This window comes from Protopterus annectens, chromosome 1.part1 (genome assembly GCF_019279795.1).
Source record: "Protopterus annectens isolate FY-2018-M chromosome 1.part1, PAN1.0, whole genome shotgun sequence".
Taxonomy (NCBI): Eukaryota; Metazoa; Chordata; order Ceratodontiformes; family Protopteridae; genus Protopterus; species Protopterus annectens.
In genome coordinates this window covers 1,555,206,912-1,555,230,755 of record NC_056726.1, presented here as the reverse complement: position 1 = coordinate 1,555,230,755, position 23,844 = coordinate 1,555,206,912, and the positions used below count along the sequence as shown (strand labels likewise).

At 47.3% G+C, this 23,844-nt stretch overlaps 1 protein-coding gene across 1 annotated transcript in view; it reads left to right on the top strand.

The window, feature by feature from the left end:
- The window catches only part of CLIC4 (chloride intracellular channel 4), a 1,305,478-nt gene that overhangs the window by 986,939 nt on the left and 294,695 nt on the right, over nucleotides 1-23,844 (top strand). The gene's annotated exons all lie outside the window — the stretch shown is intronic.

Genomic DNA, 23,844 nt, shown 5'->3' with positions numbered 1-23,844 from the left:
TCTTCATGTCTAGGCAGCTGCATGCTAAGTTTGTGGCCATCGCATTACCAGCCAAGACCTAGAATGGTATTGTCATTACTGCTTCGGGAGGAGAATAACATTGATAGCTGCAGAAAGGGCCATAGGTTTAATCCAGGCACTCAAGGGCAAATAATATAAAGGCTTCGCTCTTGCTTTGAGTACAAAAGCACTGTGGCTTTCAAGACTTCATGCTGGGAGAGATGGGAGGGTCTTCATGCAACTCTAGGCATAATATGGAATATTGTCAGAATGGCAAACTTTTGGAGAGTAGGTGGAGGCCTGATCTTTCTAGAGGTAGCTGCATTTTTCATTTGACTTCCAATTCCTGCAGATGATGGGCTTAAGTCCTAAGCATCCTCTGCTTCAGAGGAAGAGGCACAATACTGGCTTCCATTCCTGGAGGTGTTTTGCACGGTTCTTGCAGTACTGTACTGTACCTGTTTGTGAACAGCTGGAGCCTGGGGCTACCCAGCTTGTTCTCTTAAATTATTAGGTCTTTGATCTCTGGTACTTAGAACTGATCACTTTATTCCTGGAGCTCCCCTCGGGCTCAGTTTGGGAAGCAGCTTTAATCTGAGGAGGGTTAATTGAGCCATGCCATACCAGAGCTTGCATTTCAGGGGCCAGGCATCAAGCAGACATTTAATGTCTAGCAGAAACTTGAAACTTCAATCTGAAGCCAAGGGGTGCAGTCTTCAGGTAATATGCAGCTGACCACCAATTTTTGGTCATCCATCTTCACTCAGTCATGTATTCTCCTTTATGTGATGTCTTGCATTGTCTTACTCCTATTGGTAGATGAGGTTTTGTACTCCCAGATAAGGAATCCTGAGGTCATTGCCTGTGAGATGGTCATGGATAATGACTCCACCTCCCCCCAGGAGCATGTTGGTTTGTCAAGTTTACTTTAAAAGAATGCTGTATTTTGTTTATTTTATTTTGAATATGTTAACAGGGTTAGACCACTGATCCCATTTGACCCATTTCAGTCTCAACTCAGGGAAAACACAGTAGATAAATGACATTAAATACACAGTGACTGAAAAAACACAGCATATACATGTATAAAGTAGCATCAGAGTTGGTATGCTGAAAGAATCACAATCAAAAATAGTCAGAGCAAGGTATGTAGACAGAAGAAAGGATGGAAGAGGTTAAGTTATATACGACCAGAGAGATAGCAGTTGCATTTTCTTAGAATCTTGAAATGTGCTTTTATTTGTGAATGGAAAGTGGGGTAAAAGGAATGATCTTTAGGAAAATGGAGAGATTCCCATAGTTTGAGACCAAGTACTGAGAAATCATGGACTGTTCAGCGAAGCTTAGCCTGGGGGGTTTGGAGGAGAGAGTATGGGTGGTTAAGATGTCTAAGGTTGTATATTGGTGCACTTCTGAATAATCCAGAAGCTAATGTAGAGTAGGTGTTATTCTTGATAAGTTTAAATAGTTGAGAGGCAGGTAGAAAGTCAGCACATTGTTTCACAAGTAGTCATTTAGCTTTTTCATTGGTTTTGCAGTGGTGTCCATTTCTTGCAGAGAGAGTGATAAATGTGCAAATGGCATTTGAAATGGATTGAATGAGGGATATATTTATTTTAGGAGCTGCTGCAATTACCAGGAGACAATATTCTAGCTGAGCCAGTAATATACCTATATCTGTGGCATTTCCACAGGGTCTGGATAGAAAAGGGGAGATCCGATCCCCAGAATAGGTAAGAGTTGATTTTTTTGTGAGTAATCCAGGTGGAGTTGGAAATATAGGAAGGAGTCCAAGCAAGCCCTTTAATTATTTGAAGTAACATTTTCAGTAGTGTTAAGATGATCAAGGAATTTTCAAGGCCTGGAGATAGAAGGGAGCTTTTGCCTAGTGCCAGAAAGCATTGATCTGATATTGTTAATCCTTGTTCATTCCTTACGCCTGGGTTATCGGTTCCAACCTCAGAACCGAGCCGGCCATCTTCCAAGCTCGCGACAGCCACAAACTATCGAGCTAAACTCTTACCCACAATTCCCCGCTCCCTGTTACCTCAGATTTCATTTGCTGCGTCGCCATTCAGTCATGTTAAGCCACTTCTCTTGAGCTAAGTAAACTTCTTTGATAATACTTTATCGTATTACAGTTATTCTCTGTTCTATATTTGTTGAATAGTTATCTCTTACCCTATTGCATCTAGAAACTCCGTTTTGGTTTCCTTTAGCTCTTCTTTCTTACCGTGAGGTGACTCCTTTACCATCGTTGGTAAATTCTTTCCTGCTTTACCTTTGGGTATTTCTCGTATCATCGTTGGTACCTTCTTCTTCTTCCTTCCATTTCTTCTTCCCCCTGTCATGGCAGAGAAAAAAGGTAGTCCAGGATTTAAAAGATGTATGGATTGTGGGCATACATTGCCTATTTCGGATGCACATGCCTAACGTGTTTACTGTTTGGGTGTGCCTCACTTGACTGTTGACCCACCTTGTGGGATTTGTGCTAATTTCCTTAACAGGACTTTGGTGGAAAGGAAAAATAAGCTGATTTTAAAGGGACTACTTAAATCTTCTTTTTCAGAGGCTATTTCTGGGGCGGAGGCTTCAACCCCTCCTAGTTCCCATAAGAAAAGAGATGGACACAAGAAGGCCAAGTTTCTCCCGTCGTCTCCTGCTGGGGACATCCAGGAACCGGGACCTAAGAAGAACAAACTTTCTAGTTTGGATTTGACTTCCTCGGCCCCAAGGCTTTCGGTGCCTAGTTCTTCAGCATTGAAGCCTTCGGCACCTCCCGTTACTTCAACACTGAGTTTTGTGCCCTATACCTCATTGGAACCGAGGGACCCCTCGGTTCAGACTTCCGTATCAGCACTGACTTTTTCCTCGATGCAGACCTTTCTGACGTCGATGATTGTTCCGACGCCAGCTTCTGCTTCGACTCCGACTATTTTCACAGCACTGACTATTCTCTCAGTACTTACTACTTCGTTTTCTGCACAGACTCTTTCGGCACCTACCATGGTGCCAACTACCTCTTCAGCACCGACCTCGTCGGTGCAGACCTTACCTTCGGCACCGATGATCTCCTCGGTGCAGACGCCAGTAGTTCAAGCCTTTACGGCTCCATTGTTTTTGGTGCAGACACCTATTTTAACACCGTCCAAAGACCCCTTTGTGGGCACCGAGTTTCCTGTATCCTTGAATAGACCTGACTCCCTTTCAGCTGTGTCTATGAGATCCACTAGAAGCCTCTTGGAACATGATGTGGTGCACCTTGTGGATCAGTTTGCTTTTGGCCAGAGGGATCCAACCCTCCAGGAACTACTCGTCCTTTGGAGGTGATCACCCTTCTCCAAGGACTCCCTACTTATTCTCCTCCTTCATTGCCTTTGAAGCCCCCTGCTGTAGCACAGGCTTCCCTCAATTCGGCTCCTTTCAGGGACCTCACTAAGGAGTCGCATTCGCCTTTGTAGCAGGAGAGACTTGTCACTCCAGTCACTGCTCTGGATACTAGCTGTGATGTACATACTCCTGTTTTTCGCAGCCATCCAGGGACTCTGAGTCAGTGGGCTGATTTGCTTGAGCGGGGTGTGACCTCCTTGGGTGGACCAGCCTTCCAACTCATGGATAAGGCTCTTGCGTCTGTTGGCGATCCTGTGCCCTCAGTGCCCCCGTCTTCCTCTGGACTGCAATTTACACAAGACACCTCTGGCGGACACTGGGTACAAGTGCCTCAGGACACACTTCCACTGGAGGCTCCTCATGCGCTGTCTTCTCTAGAGTCTCCACCTGAGGAAGTTCATCGCAAGAGTTAGTGTGAGAGGAAGCACTTGAACTCCCGAGAAGAGTCCCTCACGGAAGCCACAGACTTTGATGATGGGGAAGGTTTTCCTCGTTCACCCTCTGAGGTATCTTTTGGAGATATCCTTGAAATACTTAAGCAGAGAGGTGATTAGCGGCCCTCTAACCCGACCTCTGAAGAGTCTGTGTTCCTGCAGGTCTTTCATGCCCAGCCCCCTACCTCTTGGGTTACTCCACCTGCCAACGACCTTGTCCGGCTCGTCATGCAGCGAGCATGGAAGGGTCCTGACGCTGTTGACACCATTCCCCGCAGGCCAGATAAAATCCTGTCCCTTCCAAATAGTGAGCCTCACTGGTTCAAAGGTCTTTCTGTAGATGCCTTGGTGGTGGCGGCCGCAACAAAAAAGGATCTGGCGGAAGAAAGCCAGCCTGTCCACCCGCCCAACAAAGAGTCCCAGGTGCTGGACAGATTGGGGAAGCGTACCTTTGCATCAGTGACCTTTGCAGTCAGGTCCCTGAATTATATGGCACATTTTACCAGGCTTCAAAGGGACTTAATTTCTGAGCTGTCTGAAACCTTGGCTGGAGCTGCGTCTGATGAGGTCCGGGACAAAGTGGCCACACAGTTAGCCACCCTTGAATCGATTTCTAACTCCTCCATGCGTCTGATTTCTCACGCATCAGAAGGAGCAGCTAGAGCAGCAGGTGCAGGCATAATCATGAGACAGCATGCTTGGATGCGCTTGTGTGATTTCGCGGAACCTTTCAAGGCTTCCGTCCTGAACACTCCCATTGAAGCCTGTTCATTGTTTGGACCCAAGGTTAAAGATACACTGGCTAGGTGTGAACAGGACGGTATGAACCTTTCTGCCGTGGGTGTCCACTATTCTTCCCCTCAACGGGCTTTCTCCAGAAACCAGAAGAGTGGGAAGATGTGGCAAAAACGTCTCGGGTTTCTTTCCGTGACGCACAAGCCGAGTTTTCCCCTAGAGGCAGATGAGGAAACTCATATGGAAGACGCCCCTTTCGGGGTAGAGGAGGCCCGTGTAACCAGGGTTCTAGAGATTCTTTGTCTGGACAGTTCTACCAGTGCTCCTGAAGAGCGGCCCAACTGCTTTCCTCTGGAAGCGGTTGGGGGTTGTTTCTCCTTGTACCCTTCTGCCTGGCTAACCATTACCACTGATTCTTGGGCACGAGAGATAATAACCAGAGGTTATCATATTCGCTTCGATCTTTGTTCTGCCCCACTAAGGAGCTTACCCGATGTTCCACCCAGTCAAAGGGTAGAAGCAGCATTAGAGATTTCAAAGCTGCTAAGAAAGAGTCATCCAAATAGTCCCACCAGAGCAGATAGGATCCGAATTCTACTCAAGATTATTTTTAGTGCCAAAAAACACCGGGGACTGGAGACCAGTCTTGAATCTCAGTGTGCTAAACAAATTCGTAGAAGTACAGAAATTCCGGATGGTCTCAATACAGTCTATCCTCCCAGTATTGGAGGCAGGCGATTGGATGTGCTCTGTAGATCTTCAAGATGCGTACTATCACATAAAGGTGGACAGCCCATCGAGAAGAATCCTTCGCTTCCGTGAGGGAGCCAGTCATTACCAGTTCCGAGTACTGCCCTTCGGACTTTCTACAGCCCCCAGACTGTTCACCAAGTGCATGGCAGATGTTCTTCATCTCACATTGCTGCAGTCCTTACACTTGGGTAGTCCGCTGTCCTCGGTCGGCCCGAATATCAAAGTATTAGGCTGACGTTGGTCAAGGCGCTTAAGACTGACATCAGGACGTCAGGGTACAAATGCGCATGACCGACGTCATATCCTCAGTCTTTTTTGCCGCATGGTCCGATGCAGAAGCAGCGTTGCAAGTGCCGTTGGCGTTCTGAAATTTTTCAATTCGGAGTTTCAGACCAAGGGAAAGTTGGCTAAGTAGGCGGTGGGGGAATATTTTAGTTTTGACTTGCCGCAGTGGATTGCCGGATGGCAGAAAAAGTGAATAACTGTATTTCTTGTGGGAAGCAGATACCGCATAGGGATTATCATACTTTGTGTATTCCTTGTTTGGGGCCTGAGCACGGCGTTGTTGGGTGTCGCTTTTGTGCTAGGTTCAATAAGCGCACTATTAAGCGAAGGTTAGATTGTGCCAGGTTGGTCTTGAGCGGTGCAATTATAATATGCCGTCGGATGCTCCGGCCCGCTTCTTCGAAGAAGCGCAAAGACAAAGCAGCTAAACCCAGGCAAGAAGAGTCGTCCGTACCAGGCGCGGTTCTTTAGAGGTCAGTGGAACGGTGGTTCGCCGAGGCTTCTCTGGAGTCCCAGGGGAGACTTTGATATTGCAGGATGTGGCCTCTCAGGAGGCAGGTCAGGCTGAAGGGGCTTCTCAGGTTACTGTACTCCCTCCCTTCCTAGGGTGGTTAGGCCCTCTCCTTCTGTTTCCAAGGCTTCTCCCAGAGGCAGGCCAGGTTTAGCTTCTGTTGGTGTCACTCCTAGTTCAACAGGATCTGTGCCCAAGAAGCACATGCTTAAAATGGCAGAAGATTTAATTACTTTGATTAGAGGTTCTTTGCCCCCTCCTGATAAGAGGCCTAGGGTGGAACCAGAGTTGGGGAGTTTTGAGCAGGCTTCAGATGTTTCAGAGTCTTCGGCTGAAGACTTGCAGGAGTACTCTCCTTATTCTTATTCTGATGCAGATGATTCGACTCCTTCTGCTTCTCCTCCAGAGGATTTTTCTTTTTCAGAGACTCTTCATTCCATGAGGGAACATTTTAAGTGGGAAGGTCAGGACTTCTCTGATTCCAGGAAAAGGCTTAGGGAATTTTTGCTTTTACCCCAGCATAGGCCTTTAGCTATACCACCTGTTCTGGATGTTGTGGAAGATGTGTTTGCAGAGGCTTCACTTAATCCTGATTCTTTGCCTCCTGCTCCTGTTAAACCGGATAGGTATTACAGGGTGCCTGAGGCTCATAAATATCTTTATAAGAGTCCTAGGGCGGACCCAGAAACTGTTAGTCAGGGACCTAAGGGTGTCAAGGCCTCTGTTGTAAAAAATCCGGTTCCTCCAGATAAAGAAGCCAGAGCTTTGGATAGATGGGGAAAGAAAGTCTATACTTCTTCCACCTTAGCTATGAGGGCTTTGAATTGCCAGTTTCACATGTTGAAATATCAAAACTATCTTCTTTCTCAATTGAAGTCTAAGGTAGATGCTCTGGCGGAAGGCATTGAATGTAAAGAATTACAAGATTTGGTACATGTCTCTGAACAGGTGGGTAAGCATTCTTTACAATGTGGTTTTGATGCTGTACAGGCCTCGTCTAGGGTGGCTGCCACTGGGTCAGTTCTTCGCAGGCACGCCTGGCTGAGGGATCAGAATTTATCTGACCATGTTAAGACAAGGATTTTGGATGCTCCTTTACAGTCTGATGTGTTGTTTGGTTCACCTGTGGAGTCAGTCTTGAAGAAAATGGAAGACAAGGCTAAGTCTATGCAGGCTGTTAAAGATTTTTGCAAGTTCAGCCTCCAGTTTAGTAGGAATTGGCCTGCTAAGGGGTGGACGTCCTTCTTATGATTCACAGTCTAGGGGTAGATCTAGGCGTGGTAGGGGCAGAGCTCAGAGCTCCTTCAGACCTAGAACAGGGAGTTCACCTGCACAATCTTCGGGTGAGGGCAGGGGCCAGTCCTTTCGTAAACAGGCCCAATGACCTACCTTTTCAGCTGCCAGATCCTTCTTGCCTGGCAGCACCTTTGGGAGGAAGGTTGGCACTCTTCAAGGAAAATTGGAGTTTGATTACCCAAGACAGATGGGTATTGGATATCATACACCAAGGTTACAGGTTTTATTTCCATACCTTGCCTCCTTTCAAAGGCATGCAGGACGTTCCTCCTCAGCAAAGACTAGAGGCTCACAAACAAATTTCTCTGCTGCTCCAAATAGGGGCCATACAACCGGTCCCTCTGCCAGAAGTGGGCCTAGGATTTTATTCTCGCCTGTTCCTAGTACCAAAGAGGGGAACACGTGGAGACCAATTTTGGATTTATCTATCCTCAACACTTATCTGCACATTCCCAAGTTCAAAATGTTGGCGTTACGACAGCTTTTACCTCTGCTGGGCAAAGATCACTGGATGGTGACTCTGGATCTCAAGGAGGCTTACCTTCATGTTCCTATCAGGCTAAGTTGCAGGAAGTATCTGCGTTTTGGCTGGGACTTCTCATTATCAGTTCTCTGCATTGCCCTTTGGCTTATCTACTGCCCAGAGTGTTCACGGTTCTGGCTCCAGTGATAGCTTTCTTCAGGCTAAGAGGAATACAGATCTATCCTTATTTGGACGATTGCCTGATTCTGGCTCAAGGAAAGGACGAACTTCTTCATCATTTACAATATGTGATAGCAGTGCTAAGATGCCTGGGGTATTCTGTGAACGAAATAAAGTCCAGTCTAGTACCCTCTCAGGACATGTGCTTTCTGGGTGTGAGACTGAATACAGCATCCCAGATGGCCTTTTGACCCCAGACAAACAAAAGAATCTTTCTCTTTACTTCCATCAATTGTCTCATCAGTCCAGGCTGACTGCAAGGACAGTCCTTCAAGCCTTGGGGTTCATGGCATCTTGTATTCTGGTGCTTCCCAATGCCAAACTGCATATGAGGAAGCTACAATGGTATCTCAAAATGTATGGACACAGCACTGCCAAGATATGGACACTGTCATTCAGATAATACCTTGCATTCAAAAGGAATTTTTGTGGTGGGCTCAGGAATGTCACCTAAACAAGGGACTCTCTGTGACCCGGCCAGAGGCGAGTCAGATTCTAACGACAGATGCCTCAGACAAAGTTTGGGGAGCTCATCTAAATGGAAAGTGGGTACAAGACACGTGGCCTGCCAGACTTCAACATCTACATATCAACTTGAAGGAGATGTTAGCAGTCCAATTTGCATTAATAGCTTTCAAGGATTTACTTCTTCCAGGGCAGGTGTTGGTTCTAACAGACAACACAACTGTCATGTGGTACATCAACAAGCAAGGGGAACACATTCTTATCCTCTATGCAGGCAAGCAATGATTTTGTGGGAGACTGCTCTCAGTTTACAGCTAAATCTTCAGGCAAGGTTTCTGCCGGAGCACAGAACTCCTTAGCAGATGTGTTGAGCAGACAAATTATGGATCCCCACGAGTGGAAATTGGATCCTCATGTATTTCAGAAATTGACAGTGTTATGGGGAACTCCAGACATAGATCTGTTCGCTTCTCCACTAAACTACCAGCTGCCAAAGTTTTGCACAAAAGGTTTCATCCCACAGCTTGGAAAGTCGATGCTCTTTCATTCAATTGGAGCAATCTTCATGTGTATGCCTTTCCACCTCTGCCTCTCCTCCCAAAGGTACTCCTGAAGGTCAGACAGGACAAGCCAAAGATGATTTTAATAGCTCCAGATTGGCCTCGACAGCACTGGTACCCATTACTGAGAAGTCTGGTGCAGGAGCCTCCATGGCCTTTGCCTTGATTCCACACCTGCTGTCTCAGGAGAACAGTCATTTGCTCAATGTCAAACTTCACTCTCTTCACCTAACAGCCTGGCATATTCTGTTTTAAACCCTGGAGGGTCTCAGCTTCCACAGCAAGTTTTGAATGTTATTTTGGAGGCCAGAAGGCCTAGTACAAGGAAAGTGTACGCAGATAAATGGAAGAGATTTTTATTTTGGAGTACAGCAAAGGGATTTGATGTTTCTAAGCCTAATTTAAGTGTGGCTCTTCAATATCTTACTGAGTTACTGGACAAAGGTTTGTCCTTCTCTTCTATTAAGGTTCATGCTGCAGCAATTTCTGCTCACTATGACTGTGACCCACCATTGTTTTCTCATCCTTTGTTTAAGCAATTCCTTAGAGGGGCAAAGAATATAAGACCCCCACGTAGAGCTCCTACTCCTGCTTGGGATCTCAATTTTGTGTTGGAGAAACTCACTCTACAACCTTTTGAGCCTGCAGCTACTGCCGAGTTGAAATATTTATCATGGAAGACTGCTTTTTTGTTGGCCATTACCTCTGCGAGAAGGGTTTCTGAATTACAGGCCCTTATGGCGGTTGAGCCTTTCTTAATTTTCCATAAGGATAGGGTATCTTTGCGTACTAATCCTTCCTTTATGCCTAAAGTGGTTTCTAGTGTGGCTTTAAACCAAACTATTCATTTGCCTACTTTTTATGCAAACCCCAAAATAAAGGGGAAAAGATTTTGCACACTTTGGATATACACAGGCAGTTGCGATATTATTTGAGCAGAACTAAAGGGTTCAGGCAGTCTCAGCAGTTATTTGTTTCATTTGCTTTGGGTTCTCAGGGCAAGCCTGTGTCAAAACAAACTATTTCTAAGTGGATTGGGTTTTGTATTGCTTTCTGTTATTCCCATCATGGTAAGGAGATTCCAGCTGGGATTAGGCCTCATTCCACTAGGGCTACTGCCACTTCTACAGCTTTTAAGGGGGTGGCAACTAAAGATATTTTGGAGGCAGCTACTTGGAGTTCAGTGCATACTTTCTCTAAGCATTACCACCTTCCACTTTACTCTAAATCTAGGGCTGGTTTTGCCACTGCAATTTTACAGGGCATTTTGGCAGCTCCTACTGCTTTGTAGTTTTGCCATCCTCCCTTACCTCTGCTTTGGGATTCTACCCAAGTGTAAGGACTGCAGCAATGTGAGATGAAGAACATAGTACAGTTTTGTACCTACCATAAATGTAGATGTTCGAAGATCCACATTGCTGCAGTCCAACCCTCCCTCCTTCCCTCTGTAGTTAGAGGCGGTTGTGTGGTTTGGGTTGTAAATATTGTGGATATTGTATATCTTGTACATATGATTAGTGCAAGGGTGGTTGGTTGTTTTTTGCTGTCTTTTGGTTTTGACCTTTCTTTTTAGGGTCTTCTGACATCTGGGGCAAGAAAAGACTGAGGATATGACGTCGGTCATGCGCATTTGTACCCTGACGTCCTGATGTCAGTCTTAAGCGCCTTGACCGACGTCAGCCTAATACTTTGATATTCGGGCCGACCGAGGACAGCGGACTACCCAAGTGTAAGGACTGCAGCAATGTGGATCTTCGAACATCTACATTTATGGTAGGTACAAAACTGTACTTTGTCACAGCTCACCTGCGACTGCAAGGATTCCGGGTGTTTCCTTACCTAGATGACTGGCTCATCACCACTCCCACCAGACATCTATTGGAAAAAGCCTTGGCATACTCTCTTCACACCATAGAAAATTTAGGTATAACTATAAACTGGCAAGAATCGAACTTATCCCCATCCCAGTCCATAGAATTTATTGGAGTCCTGTTGGATACAAAGAACTGCACGGCATCGATTCCAGAGCGCAGAATCTTAAGGATAAAACAACAACTCATACTCATCCTCTCAAGGGAAAGATCGACAGCACATTCTGTTCTCCAGCTGTTGGGTTCCATGGCAGCTTCCATCACCATTGTCCCCCTCGCGACGTTTCACATGAGGCTTTTACAGTGGTTACTAATCACCCAGTGGTACCCTTTTCAGTCTCCTCTCTCATCCCAGATTTAGATGACTCAGAGATGCAAACAGTACTTAATTTGGTGGATGTCACAGAACCCGTCACAATGGTCTCGCTTCTTCACACCCCAACAGCCCAAAGCCATAGTGACCACGGGCGCCTCCCTGATGGGGGGGGACTTTTTCAGGGGAAGACAGTCCAAGGCATGTGGTCGGACCTAGAGGCTCATCTGCATATAAATGTCCTAGAACTGAGGGTGGTGCTTCTAGCGTTGCAAGCATTTCATCCACTCCTTTTGTCAGGGACTATTGCAATACAGTCGGACAACATGGCTGTAGTCTGGTACATCAACAAACAAGGCAGAACCAAATCCTACCCTCTTTGTCGGGAGGCCACGAGGATATGGCAATGGGCGATGGCTACCAACCGCTTTCTGTTAGCAACGCACATTCCTGGGAGTTCCAGCGTGATAGCAGACAGATTGAGCAGGTGCATTCTGCAACCACACGAGTGGTCTCTGAATCCTCTTATAGTGGCGGAGATTTTCAACCGCTGGCGTTTCCCTTGCTGCCATCTTTTTGCATCCCCAATCAACTACAAGTGCAGCAATTACTTCGCCCTGATTCCCCCTTGCGGACAGTCACCCAGGGACACTCTAGTTCACGATTGGCCCTCGAGACTGCTTTATGCTTTTCCCCCTCTTCTTCTCATTCCCCAGTTCCTGAAGAAAGCCCGCCGGTTGAAGAGCAAGATAATCCTCATTGCGCCATATTGGCCTCGGCAAATTTGGTTTCCCTTCTTATGGCCTCACCTGCTAGATCAACCATGGATTCTCTATCCAACTCCGGATTTGATCTCCCATCCGCAGAACCTGATTCACCTCAACCTGAACAGCCTGAAGCTCACAGCTTGGCTCCTCCACTTCCAGTGATTGCCAGGCAGACTGATCTCTCTTCCCCAGTATGTGACATTCTTATTGCGTCTCATAAGTCTTCCACCAGAACTACTTATGTCAGCAAGTGGAAAAGGTTTACCATTTGGCTGAAGGAAAAAGAGATATACCCTTTTTCAGCAACGGTGCCGGTGGTACTGGAGTACCTGTCCAGTTTATTCCAGTCCGGCCTATCTGCTTTTACCATTCGAGTTCATTCGGCTGCGATATCTAATTTTCACAGTGGTGTCCGTGACTCTTCTCTTATGTCACACAACTTATGCAAGACTTTTCTAAAAGGCGTAAATCATTTGAAGCCCCATTTTAGACAACCTAGCCAGCCATGGGATCTGTCTTTAGTTCTGCAAGGGTTGACTACGGCTTCCTTTGAACCAGCTTTTTCTTGCGACCTCAAGTTTTTTTCTTGGAAAACTTTGATGTGAAGTTGTTAAATCTCACTGTTTATTCTCACTGATGGGTTCGGAGCCGATCCTCGGCTCCGACACGGCCGATAGCAAAGCTCAAGGTTTGCCAGTAGTTCGGGACCAAGCCCCTTATCCCACAATGCACTTCTGGAATTACCTCAGATCTAGTTTGCCACAGCAAGAAAGATCTCGGTGATCCAGTTAGCTCGGACCATTTTGACTATTTGCTAGTTTTAAAAAACTCTTTTTTCTTAGTTTTTTGGATGTTTATAAGTGTGTTTCTACTTTAAAATAATAATAGTTAAGTAGGTTAGTTTTTGGTAGAAGAATCATCGACGCCAGAAAGGTCTGGTAGAGTTCACTCTGTGTGTAGCTTGTTTCTTGGTGTTAGGCCCTTTCTTGGCCCTATTTAGTCTTTAATAGTTATTAGTTTTCTTAGTGTGGGCTTAGTTAGCCCTGTATTTAGCCTTTACAGGTATTTTTTTGTGCTGTTCTGTCAAAAAAATGTCGGATGAGAGAGAGAAATGTCACCCCAAATCGGGGTTTAAAAAGTGTCCAGATTGTGGACAGAAAATGTCCGTTACAGATGGACATGTCCAATGTGTCTATTGTGTGGGAGCCAAACACCTCCAAGACTCCTGCAGTATATGCCATTCCTTTTCATCTAGGGTTCTCTTAGAAAGGAAGAGAAAACTTGTAGATAGGGGGTTACTGCAGCATTCTTTTTCTGAAGCGTTGGGTAGTCAGGAAAGTGCCAGCACTTCATCAAAATCTTTGAAGTCTTCTGATTCCAAACAGACCAAGAGGGCAAAGAGATCAGAGGGTACAGGGTCATGGGCTCCACAGCTCTCGGAACCGAGTTTCCCTTTGGTTCGGAGCCAGCTCCCAGTCTTGGAGTTGGTCTCCGAGGTCCCCTCATCTCTTCTGCTCCAGTCAGCACCTTCGGTGCATTCCTCTAAGTCTTCGGTCAGCCTATCTGATTTGGATATGGATCGGCTAGTGCAGAAGTTTTTAAAGCCACCAGGACTTGCTAAATTGTTGTCGGCACCGACCACTTCGCCAAAGACCATTGAACTGGATTTGACTACTCCTCCTCCGAGCTGTACTGGACCCTCGGAGCCGAAGGAGCCAGAACCGATGATTGTCGAACTCTTGGAACCGAGACCAGCACCGGTATTATCGGATGTGAGAGTGTTCAATCTCGCCTTTGTTCTTACACATGGGTTCGGAGCCGATCCTCGGCTCCGTGCCGGCCGACTGCAAGCTCTGCATCGAGAAGAAGCTCGAGGACATCTAATACCCACAATCCCCCTCTGCCTTTACCTCAGATCTAGTTTGCCGCTGCTGCATACGCATCGCTGGAGACTAGCTCGAGGCTGTACAGATAAGATATTTATCTATTCTGTTTAAATTTCAGAAATTTCTTTCTATCTAGTTACTTAGAGTATAAAAGTAGGTGTGTGAGTGCATTAGAAATTCTCGACACTTAGAATAGCTTAACTTAGTTAACTTTCGAGTTTAGAGTTTTTCGGGGCCTACCCCTTCTTGGACTTGTGACTAGAAACTTGTTGTAGTCTTGCCTTTAGGCAGTTATCGGATTTGACTTTTTTGACTAAAAACTTGTGGTAGTCTTGTTTTTAGCTATTATCAAACGGACTCTTATTCCCGGATTTGACACTATTACTGGATTGGACTTTTTACTGGACTGGACTGTCTTTTTCATTTGTCAATATGTCTGAAAAGATGAAATCTGGTTTTAAACGTCAGTGTGGCCAAATAATGTCGGTCACAGACAACCACAGTTCCTGTGTCTACTGTCTTGGCCCTCTCCACTTACAAGAGGACTGCTCTATTTGTCACTCTTTTAGTGGGAGGGTCATGACAGATAGGCGCAGGAAACTGATGGATAGAGGATTACTGAAACCCTCTTTCCAGGAGGCTCTGGATGCTTCAGACCAGGCATCCAAGTCTTCGAAGGGGTCGAAGGCGTCGGAGCCAAAGTCATCGGCTCCGAGCTCTTCGAGTCTAGTTAGATCACCGGTTCCACAGACTTGGGCCGAGTGTTCAACTGTTGCCAGTTCCGGAGCCCCGAGTCTTGGAACCGGTGGCGGAGCTCCCTCCACCGACTCTGTTGAGGTCGGCTCCGTCTTCGATCCCTTCGACTCGTTCTGCTAGAGCCCTTTCCGACACCGGCGTGGACCGGGTGGTGCAGAAACTTATGGAGCATACGGCCCTGTCCAAACTTATTTCGGTCTCCTCTCAGTTGATGTCGAGACTTGAAGGCCTGCCACTATCTCCATCTGTTCCTCCTCCGAGACCTGTTCAGTCTTGGGCGGAAGAAGCTGACCTGATGATTGTGGAGCCCTCGGTGCCAGAACCGTCTTTTCTCAGTCGGCACCGTTTACCTCGACTCCATCCGATCCGGTACCGGAGTCTCGGGGCGAAGATCTGTCCTTGGTTCCGGGACCGAGAGTCGAACCGATGTTTCGGTTCCGACTCTCCTCTCGGGCCTCGCACGGATCGATTCGGTTCCGTCCTCGGGTCGGTGCCTTGCTCCTGTTTCGGGATTCTTCCCATTTCTTGAACCGGGAGATACCTCGACTCGGGACCCGGGGGCCTTCGACCTCATGAGGAAGGTGTTGTCTACCCAGACAACCACATCAGCAGGTACAGCTTCTCCTCCCGCAAAGGACCGTTATCCTCCTCTGCACCCACGGCCACGTCCAAGCGTCGGGCACCAGTGTCTCAGCCACCCCTGGAGGGTGCCCCTCTCCCTCGGAGGCTTCTTCGGATGCTCCCCACGAAGAAGTTCCTAGGAAAAGACTGTGTAAGAGGAGACACTTGGATTCTCCACAAGAATCCTTGACATCTGATACTGACTTAGATGAGTCAGAAGGGTCCCCTAAGTCACCTTCAGAGGATGTCTCTTTTCTGACATCTTGGAGATCCTTAAACAGAGAGGTGACTGGCAAGCCCTCCCCTTCTGAGGATGAGTCAGTTTTGCTGAAGGCATTTGGTGCCCGTCCTTCCTCCTCCTGGGTCACTCCGCCCTTTGATGAGTTAATGGAATTAATTGCTCAAGGCGTGGAGACTCCTGACACGGTGGAACCAGTCCCTAGGAAGCCAAATAAGTACATCACGGCACCACAGGACAAAGCTTACCTTACCAAAGGAGTTCCAGTAGCCGCCATGGTGGTGGCAGCGCCACGAAAAGGAGATGTCGGAGTCTTCCTCATCTGTCCATCCGCCTAACAAAGATTCTAGGACCATGGACAGATCACGGGAAGCGCATTTTCAGTTCAGCGGCTTTCTCTATGCGTTCCCTGAACTATTTGACTCATTTTACACGTTTACAGAGGGATCTAGTCAAAGAGTTGGGAGATACCCTCCAGGGTGCTACAGATGCCGCTGTCTCAGAGAAAGTTACAGCGCATCTCAACACACTTACGTGTATAGTGTACTCGTCCATGAGGCTCATATCCTATGGATCTGAAGGATCGAGTAGGGGAGCGGCTACAGCGATTGCTCTACGAAGGGAATCCTGGATGCGCTTATGTTCGTTCGCGGAAGCCTTCAAGTCTTCCTTTACTAACGCCCCATTTGATGGAGCCACACTTTTGGCCCTAAAGTAAAGGAGACCCTTACCGGTGTGAACAGGAGGGAAAGACTCTGTCTGCTGTCGGAGTCCGTTTTCCACCCTTCCAGACCGTACCCCAAAGGGCAACGTGGTGGGAAAATGTGGTTTGAAAACCCCAAGGATCTTTTCCAAACACACAGGGTGATGCCCCTCTAGAGGCAGAGGGGGCAGAGGTGGAAGACGCCGCCCTGGCGGCAGAGGGTCCATAAAACCAAGGTGACAGGGATAACCTCCTGGCAAACCTTTCAGCACTCCTGAGAGGAGGCCCGACTGTCCTGCTCTGGAGGCAGTAGGGTGTCGCTTAAGCTTTATACCCTCAGGCCTGGCAAAACCTTTCTTCAGACAATTGGGTAAAAGCATTATTACCAGAGGTTACAAAATCCCATTTCTATCCACCCCCATTCCAAAGAAAACTCCCAGATGTACCACCCCATCTGCGAGACCCAGCAGCTACAGAAATTTCAAAGCTGCTAGAAAAAGAGTCATCCAACCAGTCCCAGCGGACCAAATAGGATTCGGAACTTACTCAAGGTTCTTTTTAGTTCCAAAGAAAACAGGGGATTGGAGGCCAATTCTGGACCTAAGTCATCTCAACACCTTTGTCAAGAAGGAAAAGTTCCGAATGGTCACGCTTCAATCGATCCTTCCATTCTTACGGAAGGACGACTGGATGTGCTCAATAGATCTGAAGGACACATACTACCACATCAAAATGGCCAGGGCGTCCAGAGATCACTTGCGCTTCGGCTGGGAGCCAGTCACTATCAGTTTCGAGCCCTGCCCTTTGGCCTGACCACAGCCCCAGGGTCTTCACCAAATGCATGGCAGTGGTAGCGTCTCATCTGAGGCGCCTAGGATTCCAGGTGTTTCCGTATCTGGACGACTGGCTCCTGTCTGCCACCACCAGGCGTCAACTGATACAAGCCAGGGATTACTCCCTACAACTTTGTACACACCTTGGCATTTCAGTAAATTTGAAAAATCTTTGCTACAGCCATCACAGCATATCTTATTTATAGGAGCGGAATTAGATACGCGTCAGTTAGTTCTAAAACTTCCGACAGAAAGAATAGTAGCACTTCAATTCAACATTTCCCTTCTGCTGTCGTCCAGAAAATCCCCAGCAAAAATTGTTCTGAAAGTTTTGGGTCTCATGGCAGCTTCTCTCATAGCAATACCATTGGGAAGACTGCACATGAGAGTTCTACAATGGCTTCTATTTGCACAATGGTCATTCCAACAACTTCCACTGACTCACGAAATATTGATAACGAAAACATGCAAATCACACCTAATGTGGTGGTTACAGACTTGCAACCTATCCGGCGGAAGACCATTTGTGCTACCCACACCGTCAGCGACGATAACCACGGACGCTTCCCTGATAGGGTGCCGGGGCATCTTTCAGGGACAGACAGTCCAAGGCGAATGGACCAATCTGGAGTACAATCTGCACATCAATGTTCTGGAGTTGAGGGCAGTGTTTTTGGCGTTGCAACACTTTGCTCCCCTTCTTCCTCCAGGGACCATTGCAGTTCAGACAGACAACATGTCCGTAGTCTGGTACATAAACAAGCAAGGGGGAACCAGGTCTTACCAACTATGCAGAGAGGCCATGAGAATTTGGCAATGGGCAGAGTCCACGGTCGCTTTCTGATCGCAACGCACATCCCGGGGTCATCCAGCGTCATAGCCGACAGGCTGAGCAGAACAATACTATTGCCTCACGAGTGGTCCCTCAAACAGTCAGTTGCGGAAAAGATTTTTCGCAAATGGGGCCAGCCTACCTGCGATCTGTTTGCGTCTCCAATGAACGCCAAATGCAGGAGCTACTTTGCCCTATTACCCCCTCCAGGGGAAGTCCCCAGGGACGCGCTGGTGCACGATTGGCCCCCAGGTCTCCTATATGCTTTTCCTCCATTTCCCCTGATTGCAAAGTTTCTACAGAAAGCAAACAACCTTCAGAGGACTATAATTCTCATTGCTCCGTTCTGGCCTCGTCAAATTTGGTTCCCCTTTCTCTTGCATCACCGCATTCGGGGACCTTGGATGCTGGACCCAGAGCCAGATCTACTGACTCACTCGTCAGGAGTTCCTCACCCATCCCTGGAATCTCTCCATCTAGCAGCTTGGCTGCTCCGCTTCCCTTTTTAGCCAGGTCAATTCCCTTACATCGGCGGTTCAAGATATTTTGGTAGCTTCTCATAAAGTTTGCACTACAAAGACTTACACCAGTAAATGGAAACGTTTTGTCTTCTGGGCGGAGTCACATCAGTTGGACCCTGTTACAGCTCCGTTGAATAAGGTTTTAGAATTTCTGACTGAATTATTTCAGGAAGGAGCTTCTGCTACCTTAAGAGTACAGTTAGCTGCCATTTCTAACTATCATGTAGAAGAAAGTGGTGCACCTATTATGGCTCACAGACTTTGTAAAGCCTTTTTAAAAGGTTCTTTTCATATCAGACCACCAGTCAGAAGTCCGACATCACCGTGGAATTTAAATTTATTGCTCTCTAAATTGATGTTACCACCCTTTGAACCAGCTTCAAGTTGCACTTTGAAATTTTTGTCATGGAAAACATTATTTCTAGTGTCTATTACATCTGCTAGACGGGTGTCTGAGCTGCAGGCCCTTTCGGTCAAACATCCTTATTTAATTTTTCATTCTGACAGAGTATCCCTCGCACTAATCCATCCTTTCTTCCCAAAGTTTGTTCTACTAGTAATATTAATCAGTCCATTGAATTACCCACCTTCTTTAAAGACCACTCTAATAAATTAGAGTATATGTTGCACAAACTGGACGTCCATAGACAACTCAGATTTTATTTGGATAGAACAAAAGATCACAGGAAATCTGATCAGCTATTTGTAGCTTTTGCTGACAGCAGAAAGGGTCTTGCAGTTCTGAAAGCGAACTCTTTGAAGTGGCTAACTGACTGTATCATTTATGTTTATGAAGATTCTGATCAAACATTATCAGCAAAACCCAGAGGACATTCTACCAGATCAATTTCTACATCTTTGGCTCATGCAGCTCGTTTACCTTTAGACACTATTTGTGCGGCTGCTACTTGGGCTAAACCACATACATTTATATCTCATTACAAAGTGGACAGGGTTTCTAGGGATAGGGCAACCTTTGGTTCCACTGTGCTCAAGAATGTTCTCCCTTGAGTTCCTCAGGATCATGGAGCTAGGGCGCTACCCATGTGTAAGAACAAAGGCGAGATTGAACACTCTCACATAAAGAAGTTATGTCCTTACCATAACGTTCCATGTGGAGTGTTCATCTGCTTGTATTACACTCCCACCCTCCCACCCTTAGGAAGAACGTTCGATTTGGTGCCTGGTCTGGAGTATTCTCCTTCTGCTGTTGCAGTATTACTGTTACTGTCATACACTGGGTATGTTTGTATATATATGTTTTTTTATGTATATAGTTGGCATGTGTGCGTGCTTATGTCTGGTTTGCTTGCAAACTAGATCTGAGGTAAAGGCAGAGGGGGATTGTGGGTATTAGATGTCCTCGAGCTTCTTCTCGATGCAGAGCTTGCAGTCGGCCGGCACAGAGCCGAGGATCGGCTCCGAACCCATGTGTAATAACCAAGGCGAGATGAACACTCCACATGGAACGTTATGGTAAGGACATAACTTCTTTTTCCATCTACTCGGATGTCCTCGGCGCCGACTGAGGACTCTAGGAGCCGACACTCTCCTGTCGGGTCCGGGGAGGATAGTCGGACCGATATGTCGGTGCCGACTCTTCCTCTTGGGGCTTCGGCTCGGATGAGCTCGGCTCCTACCACGGGCTCGGAGCCTATGGTTTCGGTGCGGGAGAGTCAGACGATCCGTTCGGGTCCGTCTACCCCTTCTCTTCGGAGCCATGGTGCTTTCAACGCCATGAGGAGAGTCATGTCTCCTAAGACATCGTCAGCATCGGTTCGGCCTTCCCTCTCCCCTCAAGTTCCTGTGTCCGCTTGTTCATCTCCCGGTCCCCTTGCAAAGCGTAGAGACCCTGAGCCTCAAGTACCCCCACAGGGCGTCCCCTGCTCTTCCAGGACCTCCCCATATCCCCTGACTGAGGAGGTACCCAGGAAGAGATTGTGCAAGAGGAGGCACTTGGACTCCCCACAGGAGTCTTTGACATCTGACACTGACCTGGATGAGTCAGAAGGGTTCCCTCGATCCCCGTCTGAGGATATCTCCTTTGCAGAGATATTAGAGATCCTAAATCAGAGGGGCGGGTGGCAGTCCAAAACCCCTGCTGAGGATGAGTCAGTGCTCTTAAAGGCTTTTGGGTCTCAACCTTCCACTTCTTGGGTGTCTCTGCCTTACGATGAACCTATGGACCTGATCTCTAGTAAGGCGTGGGAGTCGCCGGAGGCCATGGAACCTGTCCCTCGGAAGCCGAACAAATTTATCTCTGCCCCAGTGGACAAAGCCTTATTGACCAAGGGAGTGCCTGTTGATGCTATGGTGGTATCTGCAGCCACCAAAAAGGAAGTGTCTGAAACATCCGCATCTATCCATCCTCCTAATAGAGAGTCTAGGATCATGGATAGATATGGGAAACACATGTTTAGTTCAGCGACCTTTTCTCTTCGATCGCTAAACTATTTAACCCATTTCACGAGACTCCAAAGAGATCTGAAAGAGCTAGGAGATACTCTTCAGGGTATGGTAGCTGCAGGGGTGGCCGACATAGTCAACAGACAGCTTGCTACCCTAAATTCAGTTGTGAACTCGTCCATGCGTCTCATATCATATGCAGCTGATGGTTCGAGTAGAGCTGCTAGTTCAGGCATTGCACTGCGGAGACAAGCCTGGATGCGTCTCTGTTCCTTTGCAGAGCCCTTTAAGTCTTCCTTTATTAACTCCCCGTTTGACGGCTCATCACTCTTTGGGCCTAAAGTAAAGGAAACATTAACCAGGTGTGAGCAGGAAGGCAAGACCCTATCTGCCGTTGGAGTCCGTTTTTCTACCCCTACTCGGCCCTATACCAAGGGCCCTAAGGGCGGAAAAATGTGGTTCCGGAAAGCACAGGGAACCTTCCAGGATGCACGTGGAGAATCCCCCTCTAGAGGAAGAGGAGGGGGGTTATAATGGAAGACGCCCGCCCGCGCGGCAGAGGGTGTCCGCAGCAACAGGGCGACAGAGGGCAGTTCTCTGGTCAGCCCTACCAGCGCCCCTGAAGGGAGGCCCAGCTGTCTGGCTCTGGAGGCAGTTGGGGGTCGCTTATCTTTGTACCCAGAAGCCTGGCTAAACATAAAGTCGGATACATGGGTACAAAGCATCATTTCCAGAGGATATTTCATACCGTTCTCTACCCTTCCCACTCCTGTATACAGAATCCCAGATGCTCCATCCAGTCTCAGGGAACAAGCAATCACAGAGGTCCCCAAATTGCTAGAAAAAAAAGAGTCATTCAACCAGTCCCAGCAGACCAAGTTGGATTCGGAACTTTCTCAAGATTCTTTTTGGTACCAAAGAAAACAGGGGACTGGAGACCTATCTTGGACCTCAGCAGACTCAATCAGTTTGTAAAGAAAGAGAAGTTCCAAATGGTCACGCTTCAGTCCATTCTTCCCTTCCTAGGGAAAGGCGATTGGATGTGCTCCATAGATCTCAAGTTCGCGTACTATCACATAAAGATGAACAGACACTCCAGGGATCACTTGCGTCTTCGGCTGGGAGCCAATCATTACCAGTTTCGAGTCCTGCCCTTTGGTCTCACTATAGCCCCCAGAGTGTTCACCAAATGCATGGCAGTGGTCACAGCTCACCTGAGGCATCTAGGATTCCAGGTGTTTCCATACCTAGACGATTGGCGCCTCACCGCTACCACCAGGCATCAATTGATTCAGGTGACACAATACACTCTGCACTCTGCCATCATCTAGGCATTACAGTCAACTTTGAAAAGTCTGCCTTATCGCCATCGCAGCATACTGTTTTTTATAGGAGCAGAGTTAGATACCTCAACCACCACTCTACGTCTTCCAATCGAAAGAGTCTCACTTCTCCGCCAACACATCAACTCACTGGTGTCAAAGAACAAAGCTACAGCAGCAGAGGTCTTGAAGGTGCTAGGTTTGATGGCAGCTGCAATCCTGGCCATACCACTCGCAAGGATGCACAAGCGAATCCTTCAATGGCTCCTCTTTCCTCAGTGGTCTGTCCAGAAACTGCCGATGCACCACATAATTCTCATCACAGATACCTGCAAGAGAGACCTTTGTTGGTGGTTGATGTCTCTTCATGTCACAATCGGAAGGCCCTTTGTTCTCCCCCCCAGTAGCCATTGTGACCACAGACGCTTCCCTGATAGGGTGGGGGCATTTTCAGGGAAAGTCTGCCCAAGGCACATGGACTGATCAAGAGTCACATCTGCATATCAGTGTTCTGGAGTTGAGAGCGGTACTTCTGGAGTTGCAGTACTTTCAGGACTCTCTTCCTCTAGGAACTATTGCAATTCAGACGGACAACATGTCAGTAGTCTGGTACTTGAACAAGCAAGGTGGAACCAAGTCTTACCCCCTTTGTCGAGAAGCCCTCAGGGTCTGGCAATGGGCTGTGTCGTCCCAGCATTTTCTGTTAGCAACACACATCCCGGGGAAATCCAGCGTGATAGCGGACAAGCTAAGCAGGGCGATATTGCTCCCTCATGAGTCGTCTCTCAAGCAACAGGTTGCGGAGTTGATTTTCTGCAAATGGGGCCAGCCTTCCTGCGACTTCTTTGCCAGCCACATCAATTCAAAATGCAGAAGCTACTTTGCCCTAATACCACCTCCGGGACATCCCCCAAGAGATGCACTCATAAACGATTGGCCCCTGGGTCTCCTTTATGCATTCCCGCCCTTTCCATTGATACCCAGATTTTTACAGAAAGCAAAATCGCTGGGAAGGACTGTCATCCTCATAGTCTCCTACTGGCCTCGACAGATTTGGTTCCTATTTCTCCACCATCACCTGTTGGAAGATCCATGGATCCTGGACCCAGTTCCGTACCTTCTGACGCACCCGTCAGGGGACCTCCATCCTTCCCTGCAGTCTCTGAAACTGACTGCTTGGCTAATCCACTTCCACTAATTGCCAGGCTTCATTCAATTTCAGAAGATACAAGACAAATTATCTTGTCTTCTCACAAGCCATCCACCAGGAAATTATACTGCAGTAAGTGGAAGAGGTTCTCAATTTGGGCCAACACACAGAAGATTGACCTTTTCTGAGCTCCGCTGTCGTGCATTTGACAATTTTTGACAAAGATTTTTAAGGAAGGGGCAGAAGCTGCTACAGTTGAGTCCAGTTAGCTGCATCTGAAATTTCCACCTTGGATTCGGTAGCTCGAATGCTATGGGCCATAAGGTATCGAAAACTTTTCTTAAAGGTGTTCTTCACATGAGACCTCCTGTCAAAATCCCTTATTCTCCTTGGAATTTGAACTTTATGCTGTCTCAAATTATTCTCCCCCCTTTTGAACCAGCATCTTCTTGTGATCTCAGATATTTATCCTGGAAACCTATTTTTCTAGTGG